The sequence below is a fragment of the Physeter macrocephalus genome, chromosome 20, assembly GCF_002837175.3.
Source record: "Physeter macrocephalus isolate SW-GA chromosome 20, ASM283717v5, whole genome shotgun sequence".
NCBI lineage: Eukaryota > Metazoa > Chordata > Mammalia > Artiodactyla > Physeteridae > Physeter > Physeter macrocephalus.
Window position 1 is genome coordinate 95289416 of NC_041233.1, and position 16447 is coordinate 95305862.

At 38.7% G+C, this 16447-nt stretch overlaps 1 protein-coding gene across 1 annotated transcript in view; it reads right to left on the minus strand.

Annotated features, from left to right (window-relative positions):
- Positions 1 to 16447, minus strand: part of NRG1 (neuregulin 1) — a 1065472-nt gene that overhangs the window by 377799 nt on the left and 671226 nt on the right. The gene's annotated exons all lie outside the window — the stretch shown is intronic.

Here is a 16447-nt window from a genome sequence, read left to right on the forward strand (position 1 = left end):
GAGGAAGGGAAAGAAAGAAAGAAAGAAAGGAAGGAAGGAAGGAAGGAAGGAAGAAAAAGGAAGAAAGGAAGAGAGAAAGAAAATATGGCAGGCAACCTGTGGCTTAAACAAATCAAATCTCACGTCATCTTCTTTCCAAAAAGGACAGATGTGGGCACTTTCTCAAGATACCCTCAAGGCCCCTGGTTGTGCAAGAGAGAGTGGAGACCTAGAGAATATAGCAGTTCAGCACCCCAGCCACTTGATCAGGTTCCAGGAGAGAACATCCCTCTTCTAAATACTTACTCTCAGCAATCAGTATCACAGTGACTTTCTAAAGTAGGATTGTTCTTTATAAAGGTTGGCAAAAGCACAGGAAGAGGCTGAGAGAAATGCCAGGGGGCAAACATGGCAAAAAACAGGAGACCTTGAGTGCTGGCAAGATGCTTTCTTTCTCATCCAGGTTCTGCCCTGACCCCTCATCTCACAGTCAATGACTGAGGAGGGAAAGCAGCCCTGCAGCAAGGGGAAGAGAGAACACAGCTCCTCAGAAAGAAAAACCAAAGCCTGAAGAAATAAGCAGTGAAGAGGGCACAGCCTCACGTCCATGGAAACTCAAAGTTCACTTTTTAAGGACAAAAGCCTTCATCCATTTCTTCCTGGGAACCCTGTCAGTCTTTCAAAATAGTAAATGACATGATAGAGTAACACATGGAGAAAGCAGCATAGGAGGTTTCACTATGGACTGTCTGCATGTCTGCATATGTATCTCACAAACATGCATGTTACAAGTGTATACAAAAGAGAATGAGATACATAAGAATCCTAACAGGAATCTCTGAGGGCCATGTTAAGGGGTGATTGTAATGATCTCTATCATACCTTTCTATACCTTTCCATCTTTCTATAGTCTCCAAATTTTCTAAAGTAAGCTCATGTCATATACACACATACACATATACATACACACACACACAGACACACAGTGGAATATTACTCAGTCATAAAAAATGAAATAATACCATTTGCAGCAACATGCATGGACTTAGAGATTATCATAGTAAGTGAAGTAAGTCAGACAGTGAAAGACAAATAGCCTGTGATATTGCTTATATGTGGAATCTAAAAAAAAAAGATACAAATGAACTTATTTACAAAACAGAAATAAACCCACAGACATGGAAAACAAACCTATGGTTACCAAAGGGGAAAGCAGGGTGGGGAGGGATAAACCAGGAGTTTGGGGTTAATACACACTACTATATACAAAACAGATAACCAACAAGGATCTACTGTATAGCACAGGGAACTCTACTCAATATTCTGTAATAATCTATAAGGGAAAAGACTCTGGAAAATAAAAAAAATATACATATATGAATCACTATGCTGTACACCTGGAACTAATACAACATTGTAAATCAACTATATTTCAATATAAAAATAAAGTAAGGTCATGTTATTTTTATAGTTAAAATTACTATTTGACAAGGTAGGAGCGGGGGGTGAATGAAACCTCTAATACACAAGGAAAAAAAACTTGATTTACCATCTATTGAGCCAAGAAGAATGAGAGAAAGAAGAAATCAAGAAAGACAAAACTGACAACTCTTTTAGAATAGGGTGGCATCTTCTAGTTCATCCACTTAACCCTCTACGTTAATTAGTAGGTGAAGAAATGAATAGAGATACTTTTAATGGAGAGGAAATTAAGTTCAGTCTTTCTCTTCCCTACTCAGAAGTTGTTACTGTTCACCTGAGAAAATGACTGTGAACTAACCTAATTAAAATAAGCTTTTCCATTTTTTTTTCCATTGGAAGTTGTGTTTTTTTTTTAATGACTCATAGGCCCGTAGCTGTATTCTGACATTCTAGTCCATTTAATAATAGTCAAATGCATAAAGTTCGGAAAAATAAGAGTTTTGAGGAGTAGCTGGCCTCATCTGATGTTAAAAATATATATAAAATATATTGACCAAAACAGTGTGGTATGAGCTTATGAGTAGAAAGACAGAACAATGAAATCAGATGGAGAGTCTTGTAAAAGCCCTACCTGTGAAGAAGAATGTAAGTATATGATAAACGTGCTGTGGCATATCAGTGAGGAAAAATTAATCATTTAATAAATGTTGTTGAAGTAATTAAGTAGCCTTCCACACCAGGGGTAAGCAAACTATAGCTTGTTGGCCAAATCCTGCCAGCTTCTTGTTATATACAGGCTTTATTGGAATTCAGCTATGCCCGTATGTTTATGAGTTATCTGTGGCTACTTTTTCACTACAATGGCAGAGTTGAGTAGCTACCCAAGACCATGTTGTTTACTATTTAGCCATTTATGGAAAACTTTGCTGACTCATGATCTAGAGGAATAAAAATGTTGAAAATCTACCTCATTTTTATAACCAAACAAACTCCAGATGAGTCAAAAAGCAGAATAAAAAAAGAAATCATAAAAGTACAAGAATTCATTATTTCAGAGGTATTTTTTTTTCTAAATAATATTGGAGTGGAAAAGGCCATGTGTGAAGAATGACAAATCCAACCACATAAATACTAAATAAAAGATGCAAGTCAAAAAAAATCCAAATAAAGACAAGAGGCAAGTGGCAAACAAACAACAAAATATATGCAACTTATTGTGGTGAAAGGGCTAATTTTTCTAGTCTATACAAAAACGTCCTCTAATCAATAAGAAAGAGGCTATCTATCAAATAGAAAATGAACCAAGGCTATCAAGAGGCAGTTCAGGGACTTCCCTGGTGGTTCAGTGGTTAAGAATTGCCTGCCAATGCAGGGGACATGGGTTCGAGCCCTGGTCCGGGAAGATCCCACATGCCGCGGAGCAACTAAGCCCGTGCGTCACAACTACTGAGCCTGCGCTCTAGAGCCTGCGAGCCACAACTACCGAGCCTGCGTGCTGCAACTACTGAACCCTGTGCGCCTAGAGCCCGTGCTCTGCAACAAGAGAAGCCACCGCAATGAGAAGCCAGCACACCGCAACGAAGAGTAGCCCCCGCTCACTGCAACTAGAGAAAGCCCACATGCAGCAACGAAGACCCAACATAGCCAAAAATTTAAAAAAAAAAAAAAAAAAGAGGCAGTTCAAAGGAAAGAAGATACATTTCACTGTTAAACATGTGAAAAGAAGCTTGAAATCAGTCACAGCAAGAAGAATACAAATTGAAATGTCTGTGAGATGCCACTTCTCACTTATCAGCTGGTCAAATATTAAAAGTTTGGTAACACACAATGCAGGAACAGGCATTCTCATACATTATTATTTAGAGTAAAACTTGGTAAGTCTAAAGAGGGCAATTTAGCCTTATCTATCAAATTTTTAAATGCAGACTTACACCTCACAATTCCAGTTCTGAGAAGTTCCATAGGTATACTAACCCACATTAAAAAAAAAAAAGTTACAAGTACAAGGATATTCTTTGCAAATTGTTTGCACTAGGAGAAGACTGAAACCACTCAGATAGCTACCAAAACAATACAATAAAATACAGCACACCCAAACACGAGAATATCGAAATACCGTGCATTAAAAATAATTTTAAAAAACTACGTATGTATGATTTGGAACAATCTCCAAAATGTTTTAAGTGAAAAAAAGCAGGATGTAGAAGTGTGAACTTGGTGTCTTTTTTTATTTTCTCTTTTATCTTGCACATGCATAGATTATCTCGGGAAAGATACAAAAACTGGAAAGGAATAAGCACAATTTGGTATATACATATAGCTATTATATATATATATATATAAACTGGAAAGGAATAAGCACAATTTGGTATATATATGTTATATATATATGAAAACTGGAAAGGAATAGGCACAATTTGGTATATATATATACCAAATTGTGCCTATTCCTTTCCACACACACAATGGAATATTATTTCGCCTTTAAAAAGGAGGAAATCCTGATATACCCTACAACACGGAGAAACCTTGAGGACATTATGCTAAATAAAATAAGCCAGTCACAAAAAGACGAATAATGTATGATTCCACTCATATAAGATACTCAGAGTAGTCAAAAATCATAGAGACAGAAAGTAGAACGGTGGTTTCCAGGGGTTGGGGGTGGAGAAGGGGAACGGGTAATTCTTGTTAATGGCGATAGAATTTGAGTTTTATAATACGAAACAACAATGGAGATGGATGGTGGGGATGCATTATGAATATATTTAATGCCACTGAACTGTACTGAAAACAGGTAAGACAGTAAATTTTATGTTATTTTACACAATAAAAAGTTTAGGGGCTTCCCTGGTGGCGCACCGGTTGAGAGTCCGCCTGCCGATGCAGGGGACACGGGTTCGTGCCCCGGTCCGGGAGGATCCCACATGCCGCGGAGCAGCTGGGCCCGTGAGCCATGGCCGCTGAGCCTGCACGTCCGGACCCTGTGCTCCGCAACGGGAGAGGCCACAACAGTGAGAGGCCCGTGTACCGCAAAAAAAAAAAAAAAAAAAAAAAAAAAGTTTAGAAAAAATCCTGGAAGGGAACCAGGTGCTTAAGGAAAGGATGAGAGGCATACTTTTCATAGTATGTTTTCTTGGGCTTTTGGATTTTGTACAAATTGCATGAATTAACTATTTTATGTTTGAAAGTTTATTTTTTTCAATCAATCAATCAATCTATGCACACATATATGTATACGTGTGTATTGTGTGATCACTACTGCATTTTGAAAACAACATCACCAACAAAAAAGACCAGTAAGAAGTATGCCAAAGCGATAATAGCACTATAGGTGCTATTGGCTGGTGGGACTATAGGTGCTTCTTTTTGTTCCACTTTTTTTTTTTTAATTTACATTTACAGTAAAATTCACCATTTTTAGTGTGCAGTTCTGCAAGATTAACGTGTACAGCTGTGTAACTTTCAAAATCAAAATATAGAAAAGTTCCTGTAGTTTCCTTATTCCCCTTTGTGGTTACCTCACCCCAGTCCCTGGCAATCACTGATCTATGTTCTGCTATAGTTTATTTTTTATCTTTTTTTATAACTGAATTCTACATTTGGGACTCCTTTGAAGGGCTTGGGGAAAGAGAGACAAAGATGAACAGAGACAGAGAGACAGAGAAAGAGATATTTTTTATCATTTGCTAAAATGCTCTTTGCTAATCTTGTTCCAATAAAGGCCTATCTGGCTAGTGGGAAAGCTACGTTAGCAACGAAGTTGAGTTACTTATCATAAAATTTATCCATCTATGAAAAGACTCCAGGACTACGGACTTGGAGCCTAGAGCTCCCATTAGAGAAATTACACCAGTTTTCTAAGTTTTATAACCATATGTAAGTAAATCTCTTCAGAGTGGAAGGAAATCTTCAGGGGATGAGTTACAAGAAGCCCCTGTATTTGTGTGCTGATCGATGCATTTTGGTGCACTTACGGCCATTATTTCAAAGGACGCCCACAGCAATGCGGGGAGTGGGGGGAGGTAGAGGCTGTTCTTCCCATTTGAGAGAGGCAGGAAGGGGAGCCCTGAGAAGCTGGTTGTTGACCTGAATATCACCTCCATTGTTCTCTTTTTTAAACTTTTTATTTTATATCGGAGTGGAGTTGATTAACAATGTCGTGTTAGTTTCAGGTGTACCGCAGAGTGATTCAGTTATACATATACATGTAACTATTCTTTTTCAAATTCTTTTCCCATTTAGGTTGTAACATAATATTGAGCAAAGTTAAGTCAGGCAGAGAAAGAGAAATATCGTTTGATATTGCTTATAGGCAGAAGCTAAAAAGAAATGATACTTTTTTACAAAAAACAGTTTTTACCGATAAGTTGTAAATGAACTTATCTACAAAACAGAAACAGACTCACAGACTTCGAGAACAAACTTATGGTTGCGGGGGTCGGGGATGGAGGGCAGGGAAGGATGGGTGGTGGAAGGGATACTTAGGGAGTTTGGGCTCGACACGCACACACGGCTATATTTAAAATAGATACCCGACAAGGACCTACTATACAGCACAGGGAACTCAGCTCAACATCATCTCCATTGTTCTTAACCAAGCATTGCTTGTCAGCTTGTCATGAGACTTTGAGAAGACATTTTTACAGTATGGAAAAAGTGTGAAGATTCAGACAACGAGGCATATGTTTATGAGGGGCCGAGAGGAATACAAACAATCAGGATTCACTCAGACTAATGGACTGAAGTCCCAACAGCGTGGGCAGAGTTAATTGCACACCCACCGTGTGAGAGGACGGGCGGGGGCTCATGGGGTCCTTGATTGGGCTAATGAGGGCCCCTCTGCTCTGGTCGAAGACCTGCCGGGCTTCCTCCTCTGGAAAGCAGGGCTTTGAGTGCTCCTGACGTCCTCATGAGCATCTGTTACACGCGAAGTGCCTTTGCCGTCTTAGAAAAGAGTTAAATTTGTTCTACCATCATTTCTTTTTTTTTTTTATTGAGGTATAGCTGCTTTACGATATTGTGCTAGTTTCCACTGCACAGCGACGTGAATCAGCTATACGCATACATATATCCCCTCTTTTTGGGATTTCCTTCTCATTTAGGTCACCACAGAGCACTGAGTAGAGTTCCCTGTGCTATACAGCAGGTTCTCATTAGTTATCTGTTTTATACATAGTAGTGTACATATGTCAATCCCCATCTCCCAATTCATCCTGCCCTCCCCTTCCCCCCCCTTGGTGTCCATACGTTTGTTCTCTACATCTGTGTCTCTCTTTCTGCTTTGCAAATCGGCTCACCTGTACCATTTTTCTAGGTTCCATCATTTCTGATTTTTCACTAGACCTTCCATGACATCTGTGCCACTTCTGCTTCATAGACTGCATCTTTTCAAGTATTTTGCAAGATCTTTTGCTTTGTAATCTGAGAGTGTTTACTTGGCACGAGATTGTGAAAAGTTCCACTGCTCTTGAGGAGAGACTCTTTACTTGAGATTTCTCTTAGCAGAAAAGGAAACTTAAAAGATCGTGTTTGTCCCAGTAGCTCATGGTACACCCAGAATGTATTTTACAGACACAGTGCAGTATCATAACCATACAAAGAGCATTAGAGCCAAAGTACCACAAAGTGCATTGCAAAATATTAGGTAATGACATCTCATACCTAAAGCCTTAAAAAATAAAGCAATAAAAACCTACTTGGCTGAATAACACTTCTTCACGACATTGCATGTTCTGTGCATATCATGAATGTAGAAAATGTAAAAAGTATCTGTGCTGTTGAGTAAATAATATTCAGTAAATATTTACTGGGTAGTATTTATTATGTGCTGAATAGCAAAAGACACAACAGACGTGATGTCTACTTTCCCAGAGTTTATAATCCATCAGGGAGTCAGATATTAATCAAATACTCAAGTAATTACATAACAATTGTGATGAGGGCTATGACACACAGGGAGCTGTAAGAACCGTATGTTAGTGATGGTTTTGTAGGTCAAAATGACATAATACCAGCAATTCAATATAGTTCAATCTATAGTGGGTTAGAATGGGGGCTTGAACCAAATCAGGAGGGGGGTTATCGCCAGGGCAGACATCCCCAAGAAAGTGATATTTGAGCTGGTTGATATCTGGAGGGCGAGTGGGAGGTGGCTTTGTGATGGGACATAGGACGCCTCTTAGGCACAGAAAGCAGCCTGAGTGAAGTGAGGGAAGGGCTTGGTGAGGGGAGCAGTGCAGCAGGAATGGAGCACAGACTGAGAGGAAGGGCAGCTTGCGATGGAGCTGGAGAATTAGGTATCGGCAAGACCATGCAGGGCCTTGAAGGCTATGTTAAGATTTTGAGTTTGGATTTTACCCCAAGACCAGTGGAAACCCATTTAAGGGTTGTGAGCCCTGAAAGAGGAGGGATGTGGCAACTATCTCAGGGTCCCTAAGGCTACTTAAGGAAAAGTCTGGAATCACTTAGGTAAAACAGCCAAGTAAGTCAAGACAATCGTTGGGGCCAGAGCTGGACCAAAAGGAGGGACAGACAACCAGACAGTTTTGGAGAATGCTCATCAGTAAGAGATGTATCAATATCACTGGGCCTGCAATGGGATGAGAAACTAACATCAGAAGGAGAATTTTCATGGAATGTGCTGTATGTGGCTGCGAGGGATGGAGGCTTGGTACCGCTACACCATATGTGAGCACAATAATACACGTGTTGCTTACTGCACAGCCTATTATGTAAGTGGCTTCTGGGTACGTGCAGCCCTTCCGTTTGGATCGATGGGATGTTCGAGTTCAAGGTCAGAGAAGACTCGGGCCACCACTGGTCATCCTTCTCCACCTCCTCCCTCATTACACCCGGCCCCTCTGCTTAAGAAATGCCCAACACATTTCAAAAACAGCATTCCAAAATGGCACCGTGCTACTTGCCCGTTCAGGGTATGCACCAGTCTCTCCAAAATAAGGGTACGTGAGTCAAGTAAGTCCTTGACTCCTCGGCAATGGCGGAGAAGAGGAAGGTCAATCAGATTTTACATCTGAAGAGCCCCATACAATACAGCATGTTTTTTATGTACACAAGCTTTGCCCTCACCATACGTAGGCAATAGTCTATGGAATCCATAAGGACATTGAATCTCAGGGCAGTTGAGGTCATTTTTTTAAGGCCATACACCTGGTGGCAGAGCTAAGACCAAATCTGGGACTCTGAAATGAAGTTTGGTGCTTTTAGTTCCTGCATATGTCACAGGGGTGCCAAGAGCCAGCTTTACTCCCCAGTCACCAGTCAAACCCCCATGGTTCTGGCATGTAGGCTTTGTTTTCTATTCTAACCATCTGGAACTGAAGGCAGGCTGATCATATCATCAACTGCTGAGTCCTTGGGTATGGTTGAGGGAGTCCAGGGGCACTGTTAGGAGAGGACCTGGGCCTTGCTGCGGGCAAACAACGGAACGTCAGTCAGCACAAAGGAACACACTGGTTCAGGTTTTGTAGGGTGTGAACTGCATATCACTTCAAGAACTATGAAGAAGAATGCAAAATTATAAATACAAATTATGAGGGACAAGAGTGCATACTTATTTAAAATAATAAAAGAAAATCCACCAATTACAAAATCTAAAAATCTGACAAAACCACACACATGATAAAATTCACAAAAACAATTAACTGCCTGATACACATTTATATTTTCCTCCCTACCTTTTTTCTCCCTGAATATTTTTTGATTCCCTCTTTACCTGACAATAATTTTGTAATATTTTTTTCTATAGGGAAAAATGAGAGTCCGTCTTTAACGTGATTGATTTAAATTTGTTTTTCTTTACTATTAATAATGAAATGAGCTTCTTTCAACGTCACAACTTATTTTGACAATGGCCTATAAACCTTTAGGGTTGTCAAATTTCAGAAAACCTCTATTATATTTTCTTCCTATATTAGTTGTTACAGACACACTCACAGTTTATGGCACTATTACAGGTTTGTGCCCTACAAGCATCAAAATTCTGATGAATTTAATCTCTTGCAATTCCCATTGCAAAAGTGAATGTATAATTGCATTCACTGACTTATTACGGATATTCTTGACAGAATAGAATTTCCATTTTGACTAGATAGCCATGGAACTGAATCCTCTGGTCATAATTCCACACGTCAGATGTCTGGTAGAATTTTCCACGGGCTAGCTTCTGGCTCCATACATTTCACGACTTGTCCTGTCATGGTTCACATCCCACTATTGCTTGGCACACAAGGACACATTCATTCACAATACAATCTCTGGCCTTGCATCTTCTTGACGTGATGCCATGTGAGTCAGCACAGTGGGTTTTAGCATATTTCTGGAAGCATTTCCTACTCTGAGATACCTTGAAATAGTAGGCATCACACTAAGCGCCAAATAAATGTATCTCCAACTCAATTTTCCCTCAGTTGCATTCCAAAATGCCCAGGGCCCTTCCAGCTCCACCTACACAAGGAGGATATTTTGGAGGGAAAATCAGAATGGAAAGAGACCGTGGTCTTAATGAATTGTAGTTTAATGGCATTATCTTGCAAATTTTACATAACTGTGTAAGCATGTGAACACACGGCTAGGACTCCTCGCCTTGGATTCCTGGAAAAGGCCATGTAAGGGAGGGTTCTGTAGTTTAGACTTCATTGGCTTCATGGTAAATCCTCAGAGTACAAGGACCTCTGTCCTTCTAGGTTTATCTGTGATAGGGCAATACTAATCCATGCATAGGAATATAAAAGTTCTTGAAAATTAAAAAATATATATACTACTAATTGTCAAGAAGTTGACAAACTAAGGTCCCTCCGCCTATGTGATAATTTTCAATGTAAGTTTCCGTCAGCCTCCAAGGGTGAATGAATCACGATGACACGGTTTCCTTATCTAGTTATATACCTGTTTCCACCTCTTATTTTATTTTCCTACCGGGCTACAAGGTAAGCGCTATTATCCCCATTTTACAGATAATGGACCTGAGGATCTTGGATGCTTACGTAGGCTCATCCTGTTTGTAAATATTATCTTAGTTCATCTTCCACCCACCAGACTCTCCAGCAAGGCAAGCGCAAAGAGGGCTGTTTACCCTCCTTGAAATCTTATATAAATGGCTCCTTCAGCCTAGAAACAAAAGGAAGCCCATCTCACCTCTGCCCTCTGCCCCAGTGATTTCTTAAGATTTTGTGACACTGAGTTATGCTGATATTCTCTCTCTCTCTTTTTTAAACAGAAGATGGGGACTCTCTCCTTCACTCACTCAGTCTTTAATTGTTTGATATCGGGGTTCTGTCCTTGGTCCTCTTCTAATTTTATTTAATTATTTTTGTACTGAAGCATAGTTGATTTACAATATTACATTCGTTTCAGGTGTACAGCATACTGATTCATTATTTTTACAGATTATACTCCATTAAAAGTTATTACAAGATAATGGTTATAATTCCCTGTGCTGTACAGTATATCCTTGGTGCTTATCTATTTTATACATAGTAGTTTGTATCTCTTGATCCCATACCCCTAATAGTCCCCTCCCCACGTCCCTCTCCTCTTTGGTAACCACTAGTTTGTTTTCTCTATTTGTGAGTCTGTTTCTGTTTTGCACATATATATTCATCTGTATTATTTTTTAGATTCCACATATAAGTGATATCATACAGTATTTGTTTTCCTCTGACATTTCACTAAGCATAATATTCTCCAGGTCCATTCATGTTCGGCCAATGGCCGAACGTCATTCTTTTCTATGGCTGAGTAGCATATATGTGCCACATCTTCTTTATCCATTCATCTGTTGACGGACCCTTAGGTTGCTTCCATGTCTTGGCTACTGTAAATAGTGCTGCTATGAACATCGGGGTGAATGTATCTTTTTGAATTAGTGTTTTTGTTTTTCAGATATATACTGCTGGATCATGTGGTAGTTCTATTTTTAGCTTTTTGAGGAACTCTACACTGTTCTCCATAGTGGCTGCACTAATTTACATTCCCACCCACAGTGTAGGAGGGTTCCCTTCTCTCCACAGCCTCTCCAGCATTTGTTATTTGTAGACTTTTTGATGACGGCCATTCTGACCGGTGTGAGGTGATACTTCATTGTTGTTCTGAGGCCCTCTTCTGACTTTAAACACTCTCCCTGGGTGACCTCATTAATTCCCAAGGCTTTAGAAGCCACCTATATGTTCCTATCTCCCCAATTTATGCCTCTGCTGTTAGACCTCTGCTCTGCAGCTACCTATGAATATCTTTATGATGATCTCTGCAAAATGGAGCTTCTGTGAGATTTTGAGATTTATCTCCTGCTGGGTTCTTCTTAATTCACTCTACTCCTGTTATGCTGACCTTCTTTAGTATCTTGTAGATAGTTCCTTTCCAGTTCAGACCTTCACTTGGTGTTTCTTCTTCCTTAAACACTTTTCCACACCTTCCCCATTCATTTGTCCCTTAATACTCAGATCAAATGTGACTTCTACAGGAACACTGTCTCTGACTTCTCCCCCAGAGACAGAGTGGGGAACTGCTCCCATGATTTTTCTCAAGTGTCATTCCATCAGTGAGTATTATTTTGGGCTGCAATAGTCACAGATCCAACCACAGTGGCTTAAATGCACAAAGGTTTATTCTCCCATGTAAAAGAAGTCAGCTGGAGGCTGTCTGGGGCTGATATCCTGGTTCCACAATCACTAGAATCCTGACCTCCTAGTGTTCTCAAGGTTACTTCATAATCCAGAATTGCTGCTGTCGCTCCAGCTGTTTCATTAGCCTTCTTGGAAGGGAGGAAAGCTAAAAGGATCCTTCTTCTGGCTTAGTCATTTCCTTTTAAGGAGTCCTCTTGGAAATTTCACTGAATACTTACTTATGCTTGTATCTCATTGGCCAAAACTTAGTCATATAGCCACATCTAGCTACAGAAGAGGCTGGAAGTTTTGGTTTTCTAATCGAGTACAATTAAAGGGTTCTGTTTCTAATGAAAACTGGGGAGATGTTATGCTGGGGTAGGTAACTGGCAGTCTGCCACACATTTCTGTGTCTGCATCACACCTCTTTTTAAATTATCTGTTTAATTTTCTGAATCTCCCACTCGGCTGAAAGCTCCAAAGAAGGGAATGTGTTTTATCCATTTTTCTATTCCCAACGCCTGGCACAGTGGCTGCCAACTTATAGGTCCTTAATAACAATTTAGTAAATAGATGAATTAGTTGTGAGAAAACTATTATTGTTATTAAGCGAATTAACATATTCTATAAGGCTCTAGGAAGAAAGAGACTCTGCCTTGTAGAAAGGAGAAAGAGGAGGAAGGGCACAGACAGCCACACAATTATGTAATCATGTCAAATTAGATCTTGGTTTATAAAAGCAGGACATGCTGGAAAAAGACCTTTTGTTGAGTGAACTCAATAAAAGGGAAATGAATCTTCAAACATACGTTAACTCATGTCTATTTATGGTGAAGACAGAAAGTAAGTGGAAGACGATATATTAGGGACATTCTTGAATGTTCATCACTGTTTTAAAATGTTAGCATTTCATTTTCAGCCGACGTTATTTTCTCTTTTGCTCTCCTGTCTAGTTTTAAATGTTGTGCTCATAGTTTGGGATGATGTATTCTGAGGAGTTTTATAAATCATTTATTTTCTTTCTCACTTACTTCTTCTCTTCTGACAAGTTGTAACTAACGCTCTGGTCAAGGACACAAAACAATGCCATTTCTATCCTCTGGCTGCATGAAAGCAAGTTCACAAGGCTTAGACTAGAGCTCAATTGCCCCAATGAGCCCCACCATCGTGCTTCTCTTCCTCCTAAGCCAGCTTCACTAAACGGAGAGATCCTGCCATGATTTTAAACCAGAGTCATAAAAACCAGCATTTAATATTCCTGTGAGAGCACTGCAGACTCCAAGAATACATATTTACATGCTGACTTAATCTGTTGGATGTTAGCTCTTTTCACCAAGAGAACTCCCCTTGCAATTTTCAAGGCCTCCTAATATCCTAATAGTTCTCTCTTCAAAAAATTGTTTTTCTTAGATATTGAAAGTGTGTGCTCCTGTGACGGTTATAATCTCTTCATTTTAGAATGCATTCTGCCCCACAGTGAAATGAAGGAAACGACTTTACTGTCTAATTATTTCCTGTGAGGTGTATTTTCCCAGCTAGACTCCAAATTCCTTGAATTTCAGGATGATGTTTCATGATTTTATATAGCCTGATAATAATGCTGACTACACAGTCAACATCCAATTGCTACTTGTGTTTTGAACCAAGGGTTGTAAAATGAGGATTATGAGGAATGTAACTTATGGTGAATATTTAAACATTTCTCTTCATGTATTTGAATGCAATATACAATCTTCCCCTTCATGTCTTTCACCAACTGATAAAGCAAGCATTTCTGAAGTGCCCACCAACTCTCGGCATTGCGCTTGGATAGCCTGGATTCACACAGGAGTCAGGCACTGCCTGGGAGGGACCAGACTGTATTCCACTTCTAAGGCCCTGTTTTCTCCTACTAATCATAATCTCCTCAGCATATCTCTTACACACACACACACACACACACACACACACACACATCCCTTGTCTCCGCCTTTCTTTGAACAGATACCTTCTACACCTTCATCTGGAAGACCACTAACACTTTGCTGAGTTCACTGAACTTCTCTCTCTAGACTATTTTGTGATCACCCAAGTCCGCTGCAGGAACTATGAAAATATGGAAAAACACAAAGGTTGAAATAAAACAACCTATAAAGACACAACCAAGAGGCAGAAAAACCTCTTTTTTGCTAAGCGTTTTGTGAATCTGTTTCTTTCTCCTCTTCCTTCCTTCCCTCCCTTCCTTCCCTCCTCCTCCTTACCTGTTTTCTTTTGGGGGGGTGAAACACTAGTTTATATGATTTGCCCTTTTACAATGGGGATGTTCTATTAAGTCATTATTGTTTTATAAGACCTTTTAATATATACCTTTTATATTTATGGCAAATATCATCTCCTTTGCTACCTGACTTATAATTTTATAATGTATTTTAACAAAAACCTTTAAATTTTTTAAAAATAAATCAAGTCAATCATCCTTTTATTTTAAAAATTTTGTCTTCAATTTATTCTTAGAAAGGGTTTTTCTATTCAAGATCAGATAAATAATTACATAGTTTTCTATAGTTTCTTTTATCTTTTAAATTATTAGATTAAATCAATCTCCCTACCCTCTGTCTCCAGGCAACAATTGAGACAGCTTTCTGCATAGATTAGTTTGCCTTCTTTGGAATTTTAGATAAACGAATTATACAATATGCACTCCTATTTGGTCTGTCTTCTTTCACTCAGAGTAATTCTTTTGTATCATTCATGTTGTAGCATTATGTCAACAGTTCATTCCTTTTCGGTACTGTTGTAATAAATAATGTAATTATAATGTAATAATAATGTAATTAGTATTGTACGTACATGACACAATTTGTTTATCCAATCATCTCCTGATGGACATTTGGGATGTTTCCAATTTTGGCCATTTAAAAATAAAGCTGTTATGAATATTTGTGTACAACTCTTTGTGTGGACATATGCTTTCATTTCTCTTGATTAAATACTTAGGAATGGAATGGCTGGGTTATATGGGAAGTATATGTTTAACTTATTAAGATGGCTGCCAAAATGTTTTCCAAAGTGGTTGTACCATTTTCTGTTCCTGCCAGCAGTGAATGAGGATTCCACTTTCCCTATATCCTTTCTAGCACTTACTATAGTCAGTCTTTTAAATTTTAGACATTCTAATTAGATATTTAGGCTGATCTCATTTTGATTTTAATTTTAATTTCCGTAATCACAAGTGCTGTTTGGCATGTTTTTATGTGCTTTTGGTTATTCATATATTTTTGATGAAGTGTATATATTAAAATATTTTACCCATTTTTATTGGGCATTTTGTATTCTTTTTATTGATTATTATAATAAGTAAATTATTACTTTATTATAATAAATTATAATTGTCAAATAATATCATTGTAACTATAACATTACAGCTTTATAATTTATTATAGTTTTATTACATATACAATTATTTTACATTAAAATTATTTCATTTAATTGTACTCTTAATTATTACTTTCTTTTAATTATAAGTACAAATTTAGTATAACTTTATCATTACAATAATTGTTAATGATTGGCAGCTTGGACATTTGAATCTATTTCATTGGTCTATGTTTTGCTCTATCATGCTATTTTACTTTCTGTAGCTTTATATTATTTTTTCATGGATGGCACTGCAAGTTTTTAATTCATTTTTAAAAAAATTTTATTTATTTATTTATTATTTATTTTTGGCTGCATTGGGTCTTCATCACTGCGTGAGGGCTTTTCTCCAGTTGCAGCGCGCGGTGTTCTTATTGCAGTGGCTTCTCTTGTCGCGGAGCACAGGCTCTAGGAGTGCGGGCTTCAGTAGTTGTAGCACGCGGGCTCAGTAGTTGTGGCTCATGGGCTCTAGAGTGCAGGCTCAGTAGTTGTGGCGCACGGGCTTAGTTACTCCGCAGCATGTGGGATCTTCCTGGACCAGGGCTCGAACCTGTGTCCCCCGCATTGGCAGGCAGATTCTTAACCACTGTGCCACCAGGGAAGCCTGAGTTTTTTATTCTTAACTATCATTTTTTTGGTGAGAGGAGGACCAGGCTATCCTCATCTGTTTATTTCAGAAATTGGTAAAATTTTAAGAAACTCAATTTAAAAAAATCAGAATTGAGCTATATTTTTTATAATTTTGGAAGAAATGAGATCTTTTCAATATTAGGTATTCCTGTCCATTAAAATGGCTCCTTTCTTCACTCGTTCAATATTTTGGATTTGTTTAATTTCTTGCCCATTTCCTGATAAGCTAGAAAACTTCAGATCTTTAAGGCTTTAGGACTTCCCATTAGCTTGTCCAATGTCAGCCAACAAGAATCACACAGTTTTAGAGACTGAAGCTGGAAGACACTGCAGATCATTGTGTCCAATATCCACACTGGCCTATGAGAAAATAAAGCCCAAAGAACTGAAGCACTTCC